Source organism: Schistocerca serialis, chromosome 5 (assembly GCF_023864345.2).
Source record: "Schistocerca serialis cubense isolate TAMUIC-IGC-003099 chromosome 5, iqSchSeri2.2, whole genome shotgun sequence".
In the NCBI taxonomy this organism is placed as follows: domain Eukaryota; kingdom Metazoa; phylum Arthropoda; class Insecta; order Orthoptera; family Acrididae; genus Schistocerca; species Schistocerca serialis.
The window spans coordinates 751,237,994-751,260,577 of NC_064642.1; the positions used below are offsets into that span (position 1 = coordinate 751,237,994).

General features: G+C 43.0%; 1 protein-coding gene and 1 pseudogene across 1 annotated transcript in view; both read right to left on the minus strand.

The window, feature by feature from the left end:
- Positions 1-22,584, minus strand: part of LOC126481576 (SCY1-like protein 2) — a 691,940-nt gene that overhangs the window by 436,696 nt on the left and 232,660 nt on the right. The gene's annotated exons all lie outside the window — the stretch shown is intronic.
- Positions 1,283-1,398, minus strand: LOC126482466 (5S ribosomal RNA; annotated as a pseudogene).

Consider the following 22,584-nt stretch of genomic DNA (forward strand, 5'->3'; position numbering starts at 1 on the left):
TTCACAATAATTCTCTATCGTTCCACTCTCGAACAGCGCGCTGAAGAAACAAACATCTATTTTTTTCCGTGAGAGCTCTGACTTCCCTTATTATGATGATCGTTTCTCCCTATGTAGATCGGCGTCAACAAAATATTTTCGTTTTCGGGGGAGAAAGGTGGTGACTGAAATTTTGTGAGAAGATTCCGCCGCAACGGAAAATGTCTGTTTTAATGGTGTCCATCCCAAATCCTGAATCATGTCTGTGACACATTCTCCCGAATTTCGCGGTAATAAAATACGTGCTGCGCTTTTTTGAACTTTCTCGATGTAGTCCGTTAATCCTATCTGGTAAGCATCTCAGACCGCGCAGCAGTACTCCAAAAGCAGCTGGACAAGCGTAGTGTAGGCAGTCTCTTTAGTAGATCTGTTACATTTAGTACGTGATCTGCCAATAAAACGCAATCTTTGGTTAGCATTCCCCATAACATTTTCTATATGTTCTTTGCAGTTCAATTTGTTCGTAATTGTAATTCCTAGGTATTTAGTTGAATTTACGGTCTTTAGATTACATTGATTTATCGAGTAATCGAAGTTTAACGGATTCCTTTTAGCACTCATGTGGATCACCTCATACTTTTCGTTATTTAGGGTCAATTGCCAATTTTAGCACCATTCAAATATCTTATCTAAATTTTGCAATTTGTTTTGATCTTCTGATGACTTGACTAGACAATAAAAGACAGCATCACACGGAAACATCCTAAGACGGGTGCTCAGATTGTCTCCTAAATCGTTTGTGTAGATAGGGAACAGCAGAGGGCCTATAATACTACCTTGGGGAACACCAGGAATCGCTTCTTTTTGATTCGATGACTTCCCATCAACTACCATAAACTGTGACCTCTCTGACAGGAGATCATGAATCCAGTCACACAACGGAGACGATATTCCAAAAGCATGGAATTCCACTGCAAGCCAATCGTAAGGTACAGCGCCAAAAGCCTTTTGGAAATCTAGAAATACGAAATCAATTTGAAATGCCTGATCAATAGCACTCAACACTTCGTGTGTGTAAAGGGATAGTTGTGATTCAAAAGCACGCTCCTTCCTCAGGCCACAAGTGGCCCATCAGGACCATTCGACCGCCGTGTCATCCTCAGAGGAGGATGCGGGTAAGAGGGGCGTGTGGTCAGCACACTGCTCTCCTGGTCGTTATGATAGTTTTCTGTGAACGGAGCCGCTACTATTCGGTCGAGTAGCTCGTCAATTGGCACAACTAGTCTGAGTGCACCCCGAAAAATGGCAACGCGCATGGCGGCCGGATGGTCACCCATCCAAGTGCCAGCCACGCCCGACAGCGATTAACTTCGGTGATCTGACGGGAACCGGTGTATCCACTGCGGTAAGGCCGTTGCCTGTGTTTCACAAGAAAGGTGTTTTCTAGATCCATGTCGACTGTGTGTCAATACACTGCTCTCTTCGAGGTTATTTACAATTTTCGAACACAATATATGTTCGAAAATCATGCTGCATATCGACGTTAACGATATGAGCCTGTAATTTAATGGATTACTCCTACTACTTTTCTTCAATATTGCTGTGACCTGTGCAACTTTCCAATCTTTGGGTACGGATCTTTCATCGAGGGAGTGGTTCTATGTGATACTTAAATATGGAGCTATTGCATCAGCATACTCTGAAAGGAACCTAATTGGTATACAGTCTGGACCAGAAGACTTGCTTTTATTAAGTGAGTTAAGTTGCTTCACAACTCCGAAGATATCTACTTCTATGTTACTCATGCTGGCAGCTGTTCGTGATTCGAATTCTGGAATATTTGCTTCATCTTCTTTGGTGAAGGCATTTCGAAAGACTGTGTTTAGTAACTCTGCTTTATCAGCAATGCCGTTGATAGCATTTCCATCGCTATCGCGCAGAGGAGGCATTGACTTTTATTTCTTTTCATTTCTTTCCGCTAGCATTCTTGACAAATTATTTTTCAGCACGGCCTTGTACGTGAATGATGGGCGACAGTACCCGAAACCGATAATTCTTAGACAGTGAAAGAGCGATCGACAGAGTGAAAATAAGTGTAAATGACGAGGGTGCAGTCTCTCTGGCGACAGCTCTTCATGTCGCTTTGCTGCTCTTGCATCTTGAAGCATACTGGACAACTCTGTGCATTGTTGGATACAAGTACAGACACAGAATTTTAAACTTACTGTCAGAATAAAATTACGCCCCGGAGCGGGACTCGTGCGGCGACCTCTGCAGGCAAGGGCTCTCCCGACTCACGACTCACCGTCGCAACTTTATACTTCCAAGTGCACTGGTTCAGTGCAAATTTACTATTTAGGAACACGACACATTGCATCTATTGTTACTGGTATGCACGTGCTTTCAGTGAGAAACATTCGAAGACGTAACTGTAATGTCAAAATAAACGAATTTCTTTCGTGAAAGGACCGGTAGACCAAGAATTCAGTCTATCAAAACATCCAGCAAACAACTCCAACAACGCCTGATAGTTTGTTAGGTCCCAAAGGTGTGGCGGAGAGAGAGAGAGAGAGAGAGAGAGAGAGACAGACAGTGAATGGGGAGGGGGGGGGGGGGGAGGTAGAGGATCCGAGGAAGCGATCAGGCGGTGGAGTTCGTTAAGAAGGCTCTGGACTTGTATTCGGGAGATCGTGGTTCGTATCCCTGAGTGGCTGCTCAACTGTAACTTTTCCATGATTTCCATAAATCGCTTAAAAATGATGCACTAAAAGCAGACGGCCAATATAACTCCAATTCTCTTCCACTCAGAGCGGCCCTCTCTATTAAATTCGTCCCCGACTGGCATTAAACCCTAATTTTCGTTCCTCTCTTCCTTTCTTCACAGCATTTTACAACTTGTCTTAAACAGCTCATGTCCCATACTTCGTTGGCGCTATTGACAAGTTTATGCGAAGTTAAGCCTCCATATAAAACGACGAAGCGTAGCAACAAGTAGCTAGCAACAGGTGGCAACATCAAAGAGAAGAACAACTTTATCACTCGAAACGCTGCTATTATTAGGTAGAGGTAAACGAAAACCTATGGCAGACATTTTCCGGAAAAAGAAAAACCAGGAAAAGATTTTGAGACTGGAAATATAGGAGGTAGAAGTAAACTTCCGTTGGTGTTGCTTCGTCTCTGAAATATATAACGTCTCATTGTGGATATTCAGAATCTGAAGTTCCAATCGTTTGTGCTCAGTGTCATTGAAAGGTACCCTTTCTATACTCCTTCCCCAGTTAAATGTATCAGATTCCAGCCGCGAATGATTTCTTTATTTCATCCTGACAAACCGAACTGCAGGTTTAATGATAAGTTTCGCCCACCAATTTTAAGTGTTTTAACACGGAAACGCTCTAAGCTGGCTCGCTGCCACTTCCGGTCACACACGTGAGAAATGAAAATTAGTCCCTATCTCCAGTGGAGCACTGAAAATTTTGAAACTTCCTGGCAGATTATAACTGTATGCCCGCCCGAGACTCGAACTCGGGACCTTTGCCTTTCGCGCGCAAATGCTCCTCCATCTGAGCTACCGAAGCACGACTCACGCCCGGTCCTCACAGCTTTACTTGTGCTAGTATCTCGTCTCCTACCTTTTGTTTCGGAGACCCGCAATCTCAAGTATAACAAAATATGCTACTGACGTTTTCTGTACCATCTGCATTCTGACTGACAGTTGTTGCTTCGAGTTCTAGGTAAACAACAAGGAAAGTTCTAATGGTTCAAATGGCTCTGAGCACTATGGGACTTAACTTCTGAGGTCATCAGTCCCCTAGAACTTAGAACTACTTAAACCTAACTAACCTAAGGACATCACACACATCCACGCCCGAGGCAGGATTCGAACCTGCGACAGCTGCAGTCGTGCGGTTCCAGACTGAAGCGCCTAGAGCCGCTCGGCCACGCTCGCCGGTCAACAAGGAAAGTAAAAGCGGGATTTGTATCCTTACTTATCATACACTACTGGACATTAAAATTTCTACACCACGAAGATGACGTGCTACAGACGCGACATTTAACCGACAGGAAGAAGATGCTATGATATGCAAATGATTAGCTTTTCAGAGCATTCACACAAGGTTGGCGCCGGTGGCGACACCTATAACGTGCTGACATGAGGAAAGTTTCCAACCGATTTCTCGTACACAAACAGCAGTTAACCTGCGTTACCTGGTGAAAGAAACGTTGTTGTGATGCTTCGTGTAAGGATGAGAAATGCGTACCATCACGTTTCCGACTTTGATAAAGGTCGGATTGTAACCTATCGTGATTGCGGTTAATCGTATCTCGACATTGCTGCTCGCGTTGGTCGAGATCCAATGACTGTTAGCAGAATATGGAATCGGTGGGTTCAGGAGGGTAATACGGAACGCCGTACTCGATCCCAACTGCCTCGTATCACTAGCAGTCGAGATGACAGGCATCTCATCCGCATGGTTGTAACGGATCGTGCAGCCACGTCGATCACTGAGTCAACAGATGAGGACGTTTGCAAGACAACAACCATCTGCACGAACAGTTCGAGGACGTTTGCAGCAGCTCGGAGACCATGGCTGCGGTTATCCTTGACGCTGCATCACTGACAGGAGCGCCTGCGATGGTGCACTCGACCACGAACCTGGGTGCACGAATGGCAAAAAGTCATTTTTTCGGATGAATCCAGGCTCTATTTACAGCATCATGATGGTCGCATCCGTGTTTGGCGACATCGCGGTGAACGCACATTGGAAGCGTGTATTCGTCATCGCCATACTGGCGTACCACCCGGCGTGATGGTATGGGGTGCCATTGGTTACACGTCTCGGTCACCTCTTGTTCGCATTGAACAGTGGACATTTCAGATATGTTACGACCCGTGGCTCTACCCTTCCTTCGATCCCTACGAAACCCTACATTTCAGCAGCTGAACATGCTGAACGCAGCATAAACGGTTACTTTTAATGTTGAGTGATACGTTCACAATATCGTGCATGACATAGTGGGAGTTACACGTGCAGCTGAAAGAAAATTTGAACTTCAGGAACTCTGAAAGAATGTTGATGTGGAAGAAATCAGTGATTGAGTAGTGCGTTCACAGTATGACAGAGCTGTGATGACAGCTCATCTGCTATCGATGAGATATCTTAAAATTCACTAAAACGTATTGGGAATATAATAACTACAAAATTGTTGTATCCGTCGACAGAAATCTATCGAACAGGATACATCATTATATTTATCGAAAACAAGTATCGTCGAAATTCAGAAGAAAAGGCGAGCAGATAATAGTCTGAAGTGTTGGACGAACTGTCGAACTTACACCTGTAGGATTCTGGTTGGAGTAATGTAATGGTTTGGGTTTAGGATCCCTAGCGGCCAGTAAATAAAGTAACAAGGAGGCTGGAAACCCGAAGAGGTACTAAAGAAAAAGTACTAAGATTTCAGAAAAGATAAATATATCAGAGAATTAATTCGTAGCTCGCATTTAGTAATGGTGCAAAGAATGAACATCTTCGTAATAGTTTTAGACCTAGAGAAACCCACGGACAATGTGAGCTGAAACATAGACGAAATATTGAGAGACGGGGGCAAAAGTTCAGCAACAGGTCAAAAATACTGAATACCTAGAAAAGCAAAGTGACAGTAATAAGAGTTGTAAATAAATAATGGTGATTCTACGTTAACGAGGAGCGTAAGAAAGAACTGAGAAAACGAAAATCATAAAAGAACATATGCAGAATAAGAGCTATGGTAAAATCTACAGACAACGCGTTTCTTCTCGGTAAAGCTAAGGAAGATTCAGAAGATTAAAGGAAAGAGAAGGAATAGCTTATTCAAAATAAGGTTATGAACAAAGTGAACTAGTCAAGAACAGTTGCAGAAAGGAGAATAAGGGTATGTTTACATCAAATCAGGTGGAGATATAGACGAAAGAAAATTAATCAAAAGAGCTGTATCGCAAGCAACATGAAACAAGACGAACAGACAAGGAAGGTATTAGAAAAAAATATGTGCAGAAATTTTTTCAAATACAGAAGTGAATGTAGGAAAGTGTTCATCTGGAGTACAGCTTTGTATAAGAGGTTAAAGAAAGACTACGGAATAACCGGTAAATAAGCATCTCGAAACGAGGTAGACATTTAGAGAAGGAAATGGAGAAAAATGGTTCAAATGGCTCTAAGCACTATGGGACTTAACATCGAAGGTCATCAGTCCCCCTAGAACTACTTAAACCTAACTAACCTAAGGACATCAGACACACCCATGCCCGAGGCAGGATTCGAATCTGCGACCGTATCAGCAGCGTGGTTCCGGACAGGCGTAGAACCGCTCGGCCACAGCGGCCGGCCGAAATGGAGAGTTAATAAATAAGCATATGGGAGGCCTCAGATTGGAAGGTGTGAAACAGATCATAATTGGACATTGTAAGTGCGTAGATATGAGAGTATGACAGAAAGGGAGACGGAATAAGCCGGCCGGAGTGGCCGAGCGTTTCTAGTCGCTACAGTCTGGAACCGCGCGAGCGCTACGGTCGCAGGTTCGAATCCTGCCTCGGGCATGGATGTGTGTGATGTCCTTAGGTTAGTTAGGTTTAAGTAGTTCTAAGTTCTAGGGGACTGATGACCTCAGATGTTCAGCCCCATAGTGCTCAGAGCCATTTGAGCCCATTTGAGACGGAATAAAAGTAACTGATATTCTGATGACTTGAGAAGCAAACTAAGTACAGTGTTATCGCCATAAAACAAAGACAAATACGACAAGCGAAGAAAAAAATTATGTGGTTCAGCTTAATAGCACTAGCACGAAATATTGCACATTTATAGTTGCACTTGCTGATGCATAAAAAGACTAGAACAACATTAATCCAAGAAATACCTAAGTTGCTCGTAATTTTATAGTCAGTATAGGTGATGTATATAATTAACGTAAATTAGTGTCATATACGTCGAAAGGATGTCACTACGACAAGAGGAGAAATTTATAAAACAATTAGACAGTTGTATGTCTGCATCTTACTTCAGCTGAATACTCACTAATTGTGCACAAGTGTACAGTATTGCCAAGCGGATCAACAGTATAATGAAGAGAAAAGTGAACTTCGAAGGAAAAATAGCATTAAGAACAGTTTAGGTTTAGCAAACAAGCTAACATGTTAAGAATCCAACAAATGTCAAATTAGTCTCTTTTGATATACACGGTCTATTCACAAGCGTTCCTCTGAGACACTGTAAAGATGCTTGCTCACCATCAATGTATGTACACAACATTTACCCAGATGAAGAACTGGGCATAGTCAGCACAGTAGAATGTTGCTTAAAACGGTTATTATTTCTGCTCTCAAGGGAAGTGTTGAAAGCAGCCAGAGGTCTTGCAACGGACTCACTTGAAAGATAATCATTGGCAAAACGTGTAGTGTGTCGGAACAGATATACCGATTATAATCTTTGTACGTGGAAAGATTCCACTATACAACTCTAGAAGTTCTTGGAAAATATATACTAGTGGCATACTAATATAAAGGTGAGCATGAAGTTAGAGAGCTTCATCGTTAATTTCCTAGATATATATAGACAGAAAATAGTGAAGATAAATTGAAAGTTTACCGAAAATATTCCCTTACTGACTTAACGTAGCTTTCTCCCTACGTTCAACATTTTACAAACAACTGCAGTCCACCACATGATCCACAGCGTTCTTTCAGTCCTGTTGACGCAAGACCACTGTGACCAGGAACTTAACAAAATGAAAACAATAGCCACAAGTAGTGAATTAAAACGCTACATTATTGATGACATTCTCAATGAAACATATAAACAAACTAACCAGATTCCTACTGTACTTAGTGAACTACATGTACCAAAAAGCACATGGTGCAGTTTGTTTTTTTCACCTAAAGTTTCCAAGATTGAGTAAAATTCTGAAGGCAAATGATTTCTCTCTGTTCTCTAAGTTCAGTAAGTATTAGCTAGATGTTCCTTCAGTCTGAAGGATAAACAATCTGCTATCACGAAAAGGGAGGAAGGCTGTCGTGTTTAACGTCCCGTCTACAACGTGGTGATCAGAGACGGAGCACAAGCTCGAATTAGGGAAGGATGGGGAAGGAGATTGGCCGTGTCTTTTCAGAGCAACCTTCCCAGCATTTACCTTTATGCGATTTAGGGAAATCAAGAAAATACTAAACGTGGATGGTCGGACGGGGGTGTGAACCGCCGTCTTTCCAAATGCGAGTCCAGTGCACTAACGACCGCGCCATGTCTCTCGACGGGGAGGATTGTAAGATCGTATGTCAGGGAATATGTGAAGACATCGAAAAAGATATGATTGTCGGAAGGACAGACTCAGCATACAAGAAAGTCAAAACAACCTTTGGTGACATTAAAAGCAACGGTGGTACCATTAAGAGTGCAACGGGAATTCCACTGTTAAATGCAGAGGAGAGAGCAGATAGGTGGAAAGAATACATTGAAAGCCTCTATGAGGGTGAAGATTTGTCTGATGTGATAGAAGAAGAAACAGGAGTCGATTTAGAAGAGATAGGGGATCCAGTATTAGAATCGGAATTTAAAAGAGCTTTGGAGGACTTCCGGCCAAATAAGGCAGAAGGGATAGATAACATTCCATCAGAATTTCTAAAATCATTGGGGGAAGTGGCAACAAAACGACTATTCACGTTGGTGTGTAGAATACATGAGTCTGGCGGTATACCATCTGACTTTCGGAAAAGCATCATCCACACAATTCCGTAGACGGCAAGAGCTGACAAGTGCGAGAATTATCGCACAATCAGCTTAACAGCTCATGCATCGAAGCTGCTTACAAGAATAATATACAGAAGAATGGAAAAGAAAATTGAGAACGCGCTATTTGACGATCAGTTTGGCTTTAGGAAAAGTAAAGGGACGAGAGAGGCAATTCTGACATTACGGCTAACAATGGAAGCAAGGCTAAAGAAAAATCAAGACACTCTCATAGGATTTGTCGACCTGGAAAAAGCGTTCGGCAATATAAAATGGTGCAAGCTGTTCCAGATTCTGAAAAAAGTAGGGGTAAGCTATAGGGAGAGACGGGTCATATACAATATGTACAACAACCAAGAGGGAATAATAAGAGTGGACGATCAAGAACGAAGTGCTCCTATTAAGAAGGGTGTAAGACAAGGCTGTAGCCTTTCGCCCCTACTCTTCAATCTGTACATCGAGGAAGAAATGATGGAAATAAAAGAAAGGTTCAGGAGTGGAATTAAAACACAAATCGTATCAATGATACGATTCGCTGATGACATTGCTATCCTGAGTGAAAGTGAAGAAGATTTAAATGATCTGCTGAACGAAATGAACAGTCTAATGAGTACACAGTGTAGTTTGAGAGTAAATCGGAGAAAGACGAAGGTAATGAGAAGTAGTAGATGAGAACAACGAGAAACTTAACATCAGGATTGATGGTCACGAAGCAATGAAGTTAAGGAATTTTGCTACCTAGGCAGTAAAATAACCAACGACGGACGGAGCAAGGAGGACATCAAAAGCAGACTCGCTATGGCAAAAAAGGCATTTCTGGCCAAGAGAAGTCTACTAATATCAAATACCGGCCTTAATTTGAGGAAGAAATGTCTGAGGGGGTACGTCTGGAGTACAGCATTGTATGGTAGTGAAACATGGACTGTGGGAAAACCGGAACAGAAGAGAATCGAAGCATTTGAGATGTGGTGCTATAGACGAATGTTGAAAATTAGGTGGACTGATAAGGTAGGGAATGAGGAGGTTCTACGAAGAATCGGAGAGGAAAGGAATATGTGGAAAACACTGATAAGGAGAAGGGACAGGATGATAGGACATCTGCTAAGACATGAGGGAATGACTTCCATGGTACTAGAGGGAGCTGTAGAGGGCAAAAACTGTAGAGGAAGACAGAGATTGGAATACGTCAAGCAAATAATTGAGGACGTAGGTTGCAAGTGCTACTCTAAGATGAAGAGGTTAGCACAGGAAAGGAATTCGTGGCGGGCCGCATCAAACCAGTCAGTAGACTGATGACCAAAAAAAAAAAAAAAGTCAGTACTGTCAGTTCTGCTATGGGGGCAGGCTCGGCAGCCAGTCTGTACTGGGATCAGGGAAAACAGCAAAAATTGCGGATTGAAGGGGCCAGATTCATCCTTTGCTATACATTGCTTAGGCTGGAAGCGCCAATATGTGACCCACCAAGAAATTGTACACCGACAAAGTTGACCTTATTACAAGCACTAGAAATAAAAAAAGGTATGTATCCTCAGATTAACTACACAACGAGCGAACACAGCTGGCCGCTGTGGCCGAGCGGTTCTAGGCGCTTCCTTCCGGAACCATGCTGCTGCTGCGGTCGCAGGTTCGAATCCTGCCTCGGGCATGTGATGTCTTTAGGTTAGGTTTAAGTAGTTCTAAGTCCAGGGGACTGATGATCTCAGATGTTAAGTCCCATAGTCCTTAGAGCCATTTGAACAACATTCTTTTTTTTTTTTTTGGTTCCTGGTGTGGGTTCCTGCTGTCATGTCCTAGTTCATGAACCACGGGAAACGTTTGAGTGGCCAAGTAAGTGGTCCCGACAGTCGGGATACCAGTTGCTTTGGAATAAGGCAGGGCATCTCGGACATATTCTGAGTCGTGGTCACCTTTGTGCTCATACGGCGAAGACTACCAAATCCACCGGTTAGTTCCTCAACCGTTAGGGGTAAAACTCAATGGGACTCAGGGCAAGTAAGGCTAGCAACCTGCTTCCCTGGTACTTTAAGTATGATGCTGGCAACAATCAAAGCACAATGTCTCGGACCTTTGGAGGTGACGGAGTCCCACCTCTAACTGACAAACCAGGGACTCCTAAGATACGACTTGGCAAACAAATGGTAATGAGATGCGGAGCTATTAATATCAATGGGGGCTACTCTGGGAAGAAGGTAGAGCTGGCAGAGGCTGCAAGTAAGATGGGGCTGGACGTTTTAGCAGTTAGTGACATTCGGGTAAGGGGTGAGAAAGAAGAGGAAGTGGGAGAATACAAGGTATACCTGTCAGGAGTCAAAGCAGGAATAGCACAATGGGGTGTAGGGCTTTACATCAGGAAAGAAATGGAACCCAGCGTAGTTGAAATAAGGTATGTAAACAAACGACTGATGTGGATAGATTTGACAGTGTCTAGCAAGAAAATTAGGATTGTGTCACTATATTCGCATTGTGAAGGGACAGATCAAGTTAAGATGGATAGTTTTTATGATGCACTCAGTGATGTAGTTGTCAGAGTAAAGGACAAGGACAGTCTTCTGCTCATTGGTGATTTTAATGCCAGGATTGGAAATCGAACAGAAGGGTATGAAAAGGTTATGGGTAAATTTGGAGAGGATATGGAGGCCAACAGGAACGGGAAACAACTCTTGGATTTCTGTGCCAGTATGGGCTTAGTAATCACAAACTCCTTTTTTAAACATAAGAACATTCACCGGTATACTTGGGAAGGCAGGAGAACCAGATCTGTCATTGACTATATAATAACAGATCAGGAATTCAGTAAGACTTTGAGGGACACACGTGTATTCAGGGGATTCTTTGACGATACTGATCACTATTTAATCTGCAGTGAAATTGGTATTGTGAGGCAGAAAGTGCAGGAGGTCAGGGGCATATGTAGGAGGATAAGAGTGGAGAAACTTCAGGATAAGGAAATCAGGCGCAAGTACATAACAGTGATCTCAGAAAGGTACCAGTTAGTTGAATGTAGTCAATTACAGTCATTGGAAAAGGAATGGACAAGGTACAGGGACACAGTACTAGAAGTGGCTAAAGAATGTCTTGGAACAGTAGTGTGTGAAGGTAGGATGAAGCAAACAGCTTGGTGGAATGACATAGTCAAGGCAGCCTGTAAAAGGAAAAAGAAGGCGTATCAAAAATGGTTACATACTAGAACTCAGGTAGACAGAGAAAGTTATGTTGAAGAAAGAAACAAAGCTAAACAGATAATTGCAGCATCCAAGAAGAAATCTTGGGAAGACTTTGGAAACAGGTTGGAGACTTTGGGTCAAGCTGCTGGAAAACCATTCTGGAGTGTAATTAGCAGTCTTCGAAAGGGAGGTAAGAAGGAAATGACAAGTATGTTGGACAGGTCAGGAAAACTGCTGGTGAATCCTGTTGATGTCTTGGGCAGATGGAGGGAATATTTTGAAGAGTTGCTCAATGTAGGTGAAAATACGATCAGTAATGTTTCAGATTTCGATGTACAATGGGATAGGAATGATGATGGAAATAGGATCACATTTCAGGAAGTGGAGAAAATGGTCAATAGATTGCAGTGCAATAAAGCAGCTGGGGTGGATGAAAAGTCGGAACTCATCAAATACAGTGGAATGTCAGGTCTTAAATGGCTACACAGGATAATTGAAATGGTCTGGGAGTCGGAACAGGTTCCATCAGACTGGACAAAAGCAGTAATCACACCAATCTTTAAACATGGAAACAGAAAAGATTGTAACAAGTACTGATGTATCTCTTTAATCAGTGTTGTGGGTAAAATCTTCTCAAGTATTGTTGAAAGGAAAGTGCGAGTATTAGTTGAGGACCAATTGGATGAAAATCAGTGTGGGTTTAGGCCTGTTAGAGGTTGTTAGGACCAGATCTTTAGCTTACAGCAAATAATGGAGAAGTGTTATAAGTGGAACAGGGAATTGTACCTATGCTTTATAGATCTAGAAAAGGCATATGACCGGGTTCCTAGGAGGAAGATATTGTCTGTTCTAGGAGATTATGGAATAGGAGGCAAACTTTTGCAAGCAATTAAAGGTCTTTACGAAGATTGTCAGGCAGCAGTTAGAGTTGACGGTAAACTGAGTTTATGGTTCAGAGTAGTTTCAGGGGTAAGACAAGTATTCAACCTGTCTCCACTGTTGTTCATATTATTTATGGATCATATGTTGAAAACAATAGACTGGCATGGTGGGATTAACATATGTGAACACAAAATAAGCAGTCTTGCATATGCGGATGATTTAGTTGTGATGGCAGATTCGTTTGAAATTTAGCAAATTAATATTTCAGAGCTAGATCAGAAATGTAAGGACTATGGTATGAAGATTAGCATTTCCAAAAGGAAAGTAATGTCTGTGGGAAAGAGATATAAACGGATTGAGTGCCAAATAGGAGGAACAAAGTTAGAACAGGAGGACGGTTTCAAGTACTTAGGATGCATATTCTCACGGGATGGCAACATAGTGAAAGAACTGGAAGCGAGGTGTAGCAAAGCTAATGCAGTGAGTGCTCAGCTAAGATCTACTCTCTTCTGCGAGAAGGAAGTCAGTACCAAGACTAAGTTATCTGTGCACCGTTCAATCTTTCGACCAACTTTGTTGTATGGGAGCGAAAGCTGGGTGGATTCAGGTTACCTTATCAACAAGGTTGAGGTTACGGATATGAAAGTAGCTAGGATGATTGCAGGTACTAGTAGATGGAAACAATGGCAGCAGGGTATCCATAATGAGGAAATCAAAGAAAAACTGGGAATGAACTGTATAGATGTAGCAGTCAGGACGAACAGGCTTAGATGGTGGGGTCATGTTACACGCATGGGAGAAGCAAGGTTACCCAAGAGACTCATGGGTTCAGCAGTAGAGGGTAGGAGGAGTCGGGGCAGACCAAGGAGAAGGTACCTGGATTCGGTTAAGAATGATTTTGAAGTGATAGGCTTAACATCAGAAGAGGCACCAATGTTAGCACTGAATAGGGGATCATGGGGAGATTTTATAAGGGGTACTATGCTCCAGACTGAACGCTGAAAGGCATAATCAGTCTTAAATGATGATGATGATGATGAGCGAACACAATTCAACTATTCGTTCCTTCTAGACTACGTAATATTGTACCTTCTACAGAGGAGAGAAGCTGATGGCCATTATGCACATAGCTGTGGCTATTATTCACAAACAGGTAATTACGTAAATAACAATTTAAATAATCGACATTGTGATGACTGTGCGCTTAGCTGTATTCCGGTGTATGCTTGGTAATAGAGCAAATCTTACCCTAATGAACATGACGAGGTTGTACAATACAGGTAAAACTGTTTCATAATATTACAATAGTGAACAGTTTAAGTCTGCATCTACATACGTTCCCCGCAAGCCACTGTACGTACCAATACCAGTCATTTATTTCCTTTTCCAGTTGCAAATAGAGTGAGGGATAAACGACTGTCTTGCGTCCCCGCACTAGCCTTAATTTATCTTATCTTCGTACTTGTTATGCGAAAAGCACGTTGACGGCAGCAGAATCGTTCTGTAGTCAGCTTCCGTTCTGTAGTCAGCTTCAAATGCCGGGTCACCAAATTTTCTCGATAGAGTTCCTCGAATAGAGCGTCTCCCTCCCTCCAGAGATTCCCATTTCAGTTCCCCAAGTGTCTCCGTAACAGGGTCCGCACAGGGTACGGTGGCCGATCTGCACTGCCCAGTTCGCGCCCAAAGCGGTGTGTGACTTCATTTGTTTGTTCGGAAGTTGGAAACCGACGGGTCTGCTCCCTTTCGGCCGGTCGGTGTTGGCAGATCGAGGCGCACGCCGTGCAATCTTTCTCAAGAGATTTTACGGAAACTATTCGGCAAAAAAGTTAATTTTGAATTTCTTATACTTTTATATGTCAGCTCCACGATCATATGTCCATCATTTCGATAATGGTCATAGTTAATGTGATGTTTGCATGTAAATAAGACACTGTGCAAAATTCGAAAAAGTTTGCAATGAAAAATAGAGGTCGCTATGATTTTGCGTTTGGTGCATATGATATATGCTGCGTATGAAATATAGCTGATGTACTGAATTTTTGAATTTTTTTTAGGGTTGGTTGGATCTCTCTCTCTTCCTCTCCATCATCACCAACCTGGAGAAAATTGATGCGATGTAGCACGGTCATCTGCTATCGCGCGCACCAGCGATAAAGCCAGAATGAAACATCCACAACATTCCTTATATTTCATAAACGGTTCGAGATATCGAAATGAGATTTTGGCAAATGACAGGAAGCAAACAGAGTATTTTCCCATGTGGTTAGTGTTCAAAACTTCATTATCTACCACGTTATTCAACTAACTATAGACTTTTTACATGACTTTTTTAATCTTATCAGGTAGGTTCATTGTCAGTAATTAAAATTTTAATGTAAAATAAATACGCCCTACTCGCAATGATCCCTTTAATTGAAAAAATAGTCAAAGATTTATAAGCACCCATTATACAATACATGTAATAAATACGTAACTAAAAGAATTGTAATTACGTATTAATATAATGAAATAATAAGCAACCAGCTGCATAAAAGAAATTTAATTTCTTTGCAGGTTTCGGGCACTTAGTGCTCTTCTTCAGAAGGTTATGCCTATCGCATTATTTGCGAGAGTCAACAACAAAGAGTATACAGCTAAATGCCGTGGTCTTGTGGTTCATAGTGTGTGTAACAAAACTAGGAACCTGATTCCTGCAGTACTTTTACAGCAACTTGTAACCTACAGTTTGTATTATTCTCAATGTAAGGATGAACTCACAACTTTCTCACTTTTCTCCTTCTGTACCGGTGGTAATAATAATACTGTATTATAATATCATCACCAATACTGTCACTAGACATTGTATTATTGGGGCCACGGTACACAAAAAAGCGCGCTACGTACGCCATTCGCCCACACCCAGTGAGACTGATTTAATTTTCTTTTCACACCGCAAGTGACTTGGCAGTAGAGGAGACTCGTGTCGTATCTGTATGTATGTGATAGGCTACTCGAGTCGTCCAGTCTTCCCGTCTCATGTTTGTCAGGTAGCTGGAGACCTGATTTCGGTATCCCCGTGTGAATAGGCCCTTACTGCGGCTCTTACACACTAGTTGTCCGATAATGTGGTCTTCCATGTACCGTCATTATTAAATTCTAGTGTACGTACAATTTATCATGCAGCAACGTTATCATACATGTTTGTGTAAGATGCAGAAATTCCGTTGTTGACTTAATTAAACTACTACAGCCAACAACTCTGTAGAGGTAGCTTAAAGCGTGAAATGGGTGGCAAGTACTGACGTTAATAATGATTTAGTGATACAATAAAACATGTGTTGGATGGAATACGAACATATTTTGAGTTACGGCACAGTCCAGGGATTAGTTTAGCCCGTCAAGAGATTGCTTCTATAAAAAGATTTATATTAATACAGGGTGTACATAAAGCCCGGGAACAGTTTCAATTAGTTATTGCTTAAGGAAAAAACGCTGCACAGATTTCATACATATATCATTTTGAAGAGAAACCCTGAAAGTTTTTTTTTTATGTATACCGCCACGGCGTGGTTTGGTAATTTGCCGATACTCAGCGCTAGTCGCAAACATGGCGAGTTCAGGTGCGGAGCGAGCTTTCTGTACGATGGAGTTCGACAAAAACAAGTGTGCTACAGCTGTCCAACGGATGTTTAAAACCGACTATCGTAAGAAGCCATCAACAAGGAAGGCCATTTACCACTGGCACAATAAATTCATTACTACGAGTTGCCTGTGCCCGGCAAAGAGGAGCGGATGTCCCAGCGTGAGTGAAATGAATGTAGAGCGCGTACGAGAGACATTCATAAGGAGTCCAAAGAAATCGGTGCGTCCTGCATCCCTTGAACTCGAAATGGCTCCAATAACAGCGTGGAAAGTCCTGTGACAGAAGCTTTCGATGAAACCATTCAAATTGGAGCTAGTGCAAAAACTCAGTGACGATGACAAAGACAAGCGTTTTGAGTTTTGATCGCAGTTGCAACAATTGAATGAGGATGGGGATGGCATTGTTGATCGCTTAATTTTTAGCGACGAAGCCACTTTTCCCACTATTGGGAAAGTGAACAGGCATAATTGTCGAATCTGGGATACAAATCATTCACACGAATGCATTGAATTTGAGCGTGATTCCCCAAGGTAAATGTTTTTTCTGCGTTGTCACGTCGAAAACTGTACAGTTCTTATTCTTCGCCGAGAGCACTATCACTGGATATTCCTACTTGGATATGTTGCAGCAATAGCTGATGCCTCAAATGGAATCGGATTCTCGGTTCATCTTTCAGCAGGATGGGGCTCCACCCCATTTTCATTGTGAAGTTCGTGCTTGCCTGAACACGGAACTACCGCATCGATGAATCGACCGTGATACAGAGGGTTTCATGAAATGGCCTTCCCAATCACCAGAGCTCAGTCAGTGTGACTTTTTTCTGTGGGGACACATTAAAGATCTGGTGTATGTACCGCCTCTACCACGTGATGTAGCAGAGCTCCGGAGAGAATAAGGCAAGCGACTGCCACAGTCGACGATGCCATGCTGGGACAGGTATGGCCAGAATTCGATTACCGCATTGACGTCTGCCGGATCACTCATGGTTCCATATCGAATGTTTACAAAAAAGAAAAACTTTCAGGGTTTCTCTTCAAAATATAATACGTGTGACATCTGTACAATGTTTAACTCTTGTGCAATAAATAATTGAAAGTGTTCCCGGACTATATATGTACACTCTTTTCCTTTCATAAATTTGAACGCCATTCTTTTGCCGCAGTACATATTTATTAATATCTCACACGTGTTCCACATTTCACGCTTACGCATTTTTGTGAATATATGTAGCTAATACGGTTTTGTTTTTATAAGCGTTACTTGTAGTTTCGGAAACAGTTCAAGTCTTAATTTTTTCATTATTAAATCACTACTTACATTTACTCGTTTTTTCGGCCAAAATGTGCGGTTCTTCTCATCTGGTCACAGGTTAGAAGTTGCGATGTCACTTCAATTACGAGACATCGACACATACACACAATCTCCTTCGCCTTACTGCTCCGTGATCCCCTTTAAATAATCTCTAAAACACAAATCAAATCATCCGAACACCTCGAACCCTTTATCCACTGCCTGACAGATATTGGATCCACTTTCACATTTCTATGTACTCACTCATCGAATACCCACTTCCAAATATGTGTTATAATAATAATATATCTGAGCTAAAATAAGGGCATGTTCACACATACACAGAGGAAAGATAATGGGGTACCCTAGAGGAATAAGTGAAACATATCTCACACACACACACACACACACACACACACACACACACACACACAGCCGGCCGCGGTGGTCTAGCGGTTCTAGGCGCGCAGTCCGGAACCGCGCGACTGCTACGGTCGCAGGTTCGAATCCCGCCTCGGGCATGGGTGTGTGTGATGTCCTTAGGTTAGTTAGGTTTAAGTAGTTCTAAGTACTAGGGGACTAATGACCACAGCTGTTAAGTCCCATAGCGCTCAGAGCCATTTGAACCATTTTTGAACACACACACACAGACACACACACACACACACACACACACACACACACACACACAGATTTAATTAATGTTAGCTCTAACCATAACATTGCCAGCAAGATAATTCTGATTGTTTTTCAATTTTTTAAATACTTAATTGAAAGTAATAAAGAGCATTTTTCGCGTTGATTAACATAAAAAAGTTAAAGCCCCCTTGATGATGCTGAAACTTCAGCGCTACCTGTCTGGGTAATAGAAGAAAAGAAAAATTGTGTTTCGCTGAAGGCAGATACCATGCAAAAACAAATTTAAATAAGTATACATGGTGTTTCCGTAATTGCTCAACTGAACAATCTGAGGTGGGGAACCTGAGGCCGGAGAAGCCTCTTTAAGGAGATAATAGGAATAAAATCACATTACTGTGTACTTTTCTATTTACATTAGTTATAGTTAACTGCAAATACTATCACAGACAAAATGAACGTACCATTTGTACTCTATCTTGGTTCAAATAGCTCTGAGCACTATGGGACTTAACCTCTGAGGTCATCAGTCCCCTAGAACTACTTAAACCTAACTAGTCTAAGGACATCGCACACACCCATGTCAGAGGCAGGATTCGAAAATGCGACCGTAGCGGTCGCGCGGTGCCAGACTGAAGTGCCTAGAACCGCTAGGCCACCACGGCCGGCATGTATCTTACAAAATATGCTGAAACTGACGGCCGTCAATCAGAATGCAAGTACGACATCGGCGAACAAGATTCCGATGCACCCTGACAGATAGCTCTGGTTTAATTCGAATCATATCACAGGCAGCTACAATTCTGACAACTAATTCCATCTTCGTATGCACAAGGGTCTCACACACAAGTGACTTTAGGTATCCCCATAGGAAATGATCAAGGGGATTCAGGTTTATGTGACCTGGCAGGCCGTGGAATGGGACCTCCCCTTCCAATCCAGCGACCGCGAAGTGCAGCACTGAGGTGGTTGCGGACATCCATAATGAAGTGAGGCTGTGCACCGTTAAGTTGTAGCCACATCCTCTCACGAGCAGGTAAGGGTACATTCTCCAACAACTCAGGTAGAAGTATTCGCAAGAATCTCAAATACAGGTTGCCACTGAGATGACACCATTACTTCCTAGCAATCAGGCTCGTCGTCCTTAATTCCTTGCAGGAAATAAGGAATATACACCTTAATAAACAGCATAGTTCTTGTAAGCGTGTACACATGTTAACTGTAAATAAGCTGGAAAACAATAATGCTAGACAAAGCGACAGACAAGTTTACTTCCATATCTCCTTAAGCCGGCTTTGCCGATCCCAGGTTTCCTACCTCAAATTGTGCAGTGGAGCATTCTCTATGTCCTTTTACATTTTTGCTCGCTCTTACGGAAACACCCTGTGGATGGCAGCAAGAAAAAGGCGTTACAACTTAAAAAAAAAAGAATTATTTCATTCGACGTGTTAATTATTTCTGTGTACAAATACAATGGACAGAAAATGAAACATCTTTTTCGAGGTTAGAAGAAGATAAACGAGTGATGGGAAGATTGTGCAACGGGGTGGTGGTGTTTCACATTCCCTGGCAGGGCCCAGCTGAGCTGTTCTCGCAGTTGTGGGCTGACAAGTCTACTGTTAGCAGCCAGTCTCTCACAGACTCATTGTTCATCACGGCACAACAGAGCAGCGAGTTTGGTGTCAGTCGCCGGCCGAAGTGGCCGTGCGGTTAAAGGCGCTGCAGTCTGGAACCGCGAGACCGCTACGGTCGCAGGTTCGAATCCTGCCTCGGGCATGGATGTTTGTGATGTCCTTAGGTTAGTTAGGTTTAACTAGTTCTAAGTTCTAGGGGACTAATGACCTCAGCAGTTGAGTCCCATAGTGCTCAGACCCATTTGAACCATTTTTTTTGGTGTCAGTCAGTTGAATCTCACAGGCCACAGAAGACTGCACTCCTTCTAGCTTGTGTGGGCAATCTGAGCAGGGTGGCTCATTGCGACAGGAGTGCCTGTTCGCATAACACCCGGACAGTATGGCCGTCTTCCTACTCTGCTGTACACAAACAATAAGTGCACTGAAGAGACAAAAAATGTTGGTGCACCTGCCTAATACCGTGTAGGGCTCCCCGCGATCAAGCAGAAGTGCCGTAACAAGACGTGACATGGACTCGACTACTGTCTGAAGTAGTGCTAGAGGGAATTGACACCATGAATCCTGCAGGGCTGTCCATACATCCGCTAGAGTACGAGGGGGTGGATGTCTCTTCTGAATAGCACGTTGCAAGGCATCACAGATATGCTGAATAATGTTCATGTCTGGGTTGTTTGGTGGCCAGCGGAAGTGTTTAAACTCAGAAGAGGGTTCCTGAAGCCAGTCTGTAGCAATTCTGGACGTGTGGGGCGTCGCATTGTCCTGGAATTACCCAAGTCCGTCGGAATGCGAAATGGACATTAATGCGTACAAGTGATCAGATAGGTTGCTTACGTACGTCTGACCTGTCAGAGTCGTATCTAGACGTATCAGGGGTCCCGTATCACTCCAACGGCACACGCCCCATGCCATTACAGAGCCCCCACCAGCTTGAATAGTTCCCTGATGACATGCAGGGTCATTGGATTCATGAGGTTGTCTACATTCCAGTACACATCCATTAGATACAATTTCAAACAAGATTCATCCGACCATGCAAAATGTTTCCAGTCATAAACAGCCCAATGTCGGTGTTAACTGGCTCAGGCGAGGTGTAAAGCTTTGTGTCACGCAAAGAGTACAGGAGTGGGCCTTTGGCTCCGAAAGCCCATGTCGGTGATGTTTCTTTGTATGGTTCGCGCGCTGATACTTGTTGAAGGCCCAGCGTTGAAGTCTGCGGCAATTTGCGGAAGGGTACACTCCCGTCACTTTGGAGATGCTGTCTCCGACGGCTCGTGCGCCGCCTGTAACGCCACGTTCAGACTTACTGATCTTGATAACCTGCCATTGTAGCAGCAGTAACCAATCTAGCAACTGCTCCAGACACTTATTGTCTTATATAGGCGTTGCCGAAGGCAGCGCCATATTGTGCCTGTATTTAAATAGGCAAGTACATCAGTGGTTCAATATTAGCGACTTTTAGGTTATTGTCATCTGTATGCAACTGAATGAAGTCTATTTTAGATCTATCACCCCACAAATACAGAGCAAAAATTCAGACACATTTGAAACAAGTCACTGCTAACACTGAACATACAGATGACGCACTCTGATACAAATATAATCTTTGCTCATTGTTATTCACAGTTGGCAACACTACATAACATTAAATAGAAGTGAGAGGTGGATAGATCAGGATGGTCCATCGCATAGACTCCATGCTCCCCCGATGTCACGCAATTATAATTCATTTTGTGCGGTTACGTCAAGAATCGCGTGTGAATGACCCCCGTCATTGACATTACTAACCCTCCTGCACAAAACAGTGAAGAATCAGAAATGTGGATGCCGCAATATTTATCTGTACAGGGACAGAGCTCGAATAGCACCTCGGCGCTCTAAAAATAATGAGTGGGACACACAGTGAATTTCTGGCGTAACAGAAAAACACATTGAGGGCTACTAAACTTTTTACAACAAATAGTTTCCAAGTTATGATTTTTTAAAAATCGTAACAGGACTTAATGGTCATTCTGTACGTCACTTGCCCTTGGTATAAGTTGTGTAGAGCTGGTCCCGCAGGTTTCTCACGCTTAGTAAGTGGTTTCGATTGCATCCAGATAACGGCGGTTTGAATGATTGGTCTGTCAGCTGCAAATCAGTGTTTCGTCTAACTATTGAATATCCACTTCACGAACGATCCCACAGTACTATCCGTGCTCTTCAGTTCGCCTCATTCTGTATAGCCGCCCTTCACGTGGCCACGGAGATGCTGGACTTCACCCACCCCCCTCCTCCCTCCATCTGGCTCAGCACGCAGCCTCTGTTATTGGCAGCCGCTTTCCTGTCCGCCGCTCACTCAAAGTAAACAGCCGAGATGCGTTTGTTTAGGCTCGCCCGCAGACAACAATACCAACTTCTGGCTGGAATAAACAGCGCCGCTTGCTTTCAGCTCTGTTGTCTCGGAGCACAATGCGAGTTGACTTTGCGGTGTAGCGGGAGTAGCGGGCAGCTGCCAGAAATCGGCAATGGCGAGCCGCAACCGTGCCTGCGAGAAGGAGGCTTCAAGACTCTACATCTACTCCGAAAAACATCTAATAGAGTGCAGCAGCAGATTCCTTGTGTACCCCTAACTCTTCCCTACT